The sequence below is a fragment of the Hibiscus syriacus genome, unplaced genomic scaffold, assembly GCF_006381635.1.
Source record: "Hibiscus syriacus cultivar Baekdansim isolate YM2019G1 unplaced genomic scaffold, ASM638163v2 tig00111989_pilon, whole genome shotgun sequence".
NCBI lineage: Eukaryota > Viridiplantae > Streptophyta > Magnoliopsida > Malvales > Malvaceae > Hibiscus > Hibiscus syriacus.
Window position 1 is genome coordinate 165472 of NW_024063230.1, and position 2477 is coordinate 167948.

Below are 2477 nucleotides of genomic sequence, written 5' to 3' on the forward strand. Positions count from 1 at the left end.
GAGTCAATATGAAGACGATGGCGGCTACAGGCGGAGGTGTTTTACGGGATAGAAATGGTAACTGGTTGGTTAGTTTATGCAGGAATATAGGTCGTTGTTCGATGCTCCACGCTGAGATGTAGGCGTTGCTCGATGGCTTGGAACCACAGTGTGCGCCACCTAATAGGTGAAGCTGATAGCTTGAAGCTGCTAGAATCCTTAACTCAAAGGAGACGATTCATGAAGTTACTATCATTCAAAGGATTTGAAGCTATCTCACAGGCAGTGGAACCTAAAGATAAAACATATACCTCGTGAACTGATATAAATGGTTGACATGGTAGCTGATATTGGGACTCGGAAGGAGCTGGGGCTATGTCCTCCAAGATCCCCCGAACGATGTCCAAAGGATCTTTACAGAAGACAAAGTTGTATTAATTTTTGAATGTACAAATTTTAAAAGATTGTATTAATTTTAAGGATTTTGATATTTATTCAAATCAAGACTGTTTTACTTTTAAAATAACAATTCAATTAAAATTTTGTTTTGATTCGATTATTTTATTTTACAATGGTACTATTTCCTACATGACTATTTATAACACATATATCGAAGGAATTCATATGGCATTGTTGTTGTTGAAAATAATAAAATTGAAAAGTAGATGAAACCCTAAACCATCATATGCGTAAGTTACCAAATGATTTTACTCACATATTTAAGTTTTTTTAAATAGAGATATACAAAAGTTTGGCATATCATTAGAAAAAGCAACACCACCAAAATGAACTGCAACTCCAAACATAAACTATTGTCACGCTTCCAAGCTTAGAAGACACAATGGAGCCCATCATCATCACTGCTCACTCCCCCTTTCCACCAAGAAATCCAACTAACCTACAAACACCATCAATCTCTCTCGCATCTCAACACATTACAACCAAATCAAAACTCATTCCTAAACCCCCCCCACTTGCTCCTAAAATCCATGAAATTGCAGCGATGGTTCAGATTTCGGATTGCTTCCCGGAAGAACACTCTTTGGAGAGAAACCAATGAAGCCGGAAGAAGAGAGATTGCTACCATTATTACTGCTACTACTACTGCTATCGAGCTGTAGAGAAATGGAGAGGTTGGTGTCGGCATTTCCATGGCTAACACTTCTTCTGGTGGTAGCTTGAGAAGCTTCCACTAGCTTTCTTGAACGCTGACGGCCTCTGTGCCTGTGTCTCTCGCAGTATTTGTGATCTGTGACAGCTTCTTTGCTGAACCTCCATTTCTTCCCATCTGTACTTCTACATCTTCCTGGCTCTGGATCCATTCCATTCTTGTACTCCAAGTGCAATGACCACAACCCAAAACTGGACCAACATCCAAGTAATTAATCAGTAAAAAAATATACAGTAACGAGATGGGTTTTGGGTACTTACATCCGGAGTAGAGTTTATAAGGGCTGCCATGGAGGCCACCGACAACACTTTTCAAAATAGGGAGAAGAAGATGGTTAGGGACGGGGAGACCGGCTTCCATGTACTTGTAGATGAAAAATTGAAGCTGTAGTTCCTGCACCTGAAAAACTTTGAACCCATATGATTTTGTGAACCCGGTTGGTCTATGACTAGACCCACGTCCAAGCTCCAGACCTAGCCCTACTGGTGGCGAACCATCTCCTCCTCATCACTCAACATATTACCACTCTCCATGTTCAGGAATCACCCAAATTTGCAAGTCCAATTCCTGCAACAAAAAAGAGAAACAAAGTTAACAAGAATGATGATCAAAGTGTTTTCGAGAAAAGAAAGAGGGTAAAAAGCTACCCAAGTCTGCGAAACGGGCAATCTTGACAGGTGTATGTTGAGTTTGAGGTTCCATTCTTTGATAAATCAAAACAAAGGGTCAATCTCAAAGGCACAGTATGGATTGCAACACACACGGAATTAACAGTAGCAAAGGGTAAAGGGAAGAATAGATTCAGTTCATGGCAGACAAAGAGTAACTGGGGATAGGTGAGCTATTTTTTCAATGTAAACAAAAAGGGGAAATGAGAAATGAAAATTCTGTGTTAATAAAACTCACTGGTGTGCAATCTACCAATAACTAATCAAAGAACGAACACAGAACAAGAATCCAGAAAACAAACCAGAAAATCAAGAACACCAAAATTTACATGGTTTGGTAAGTGTGACCTACATCCACATGAAGAATCAATTTCACTAAAGCAACGAACAAGATTACAAGATTTAGAACCAGAAGTAAGAACTCTCTCTAAATCTCTCATACAATCTGATCTCTCCTTGAACCCTCTCAACTCACTTACATCTTTATTATAACTAAAGACCCTCTCCAAGTTGATCAGTTCAGCAACCAACTGTCAAAGTCAATGACAATTATAACTGAGTTAGTTTTGGCTTCCAACTGTCGCAACCACCTTCTGATTTATACCATTGTCTTAGTCCAGTAAATTGTGAGTAATTTCAACAATTCTCCACCTGACTCT

At 39.3% G+C, this 2477-nt stretch overlaps 1 pseudogene; it reads right to left on the reverse strand.

Annotated features, from left to right (window-relative positions):
- Positions 1-708: 708 nt before the first annotated feature.
- On the reverse strand, positions 709-1852 carry LOC120173857 (annotated as a pseudogene).
- Between the last annotated feature and the right edge of the window lie 625 nt (positions 1853-2477).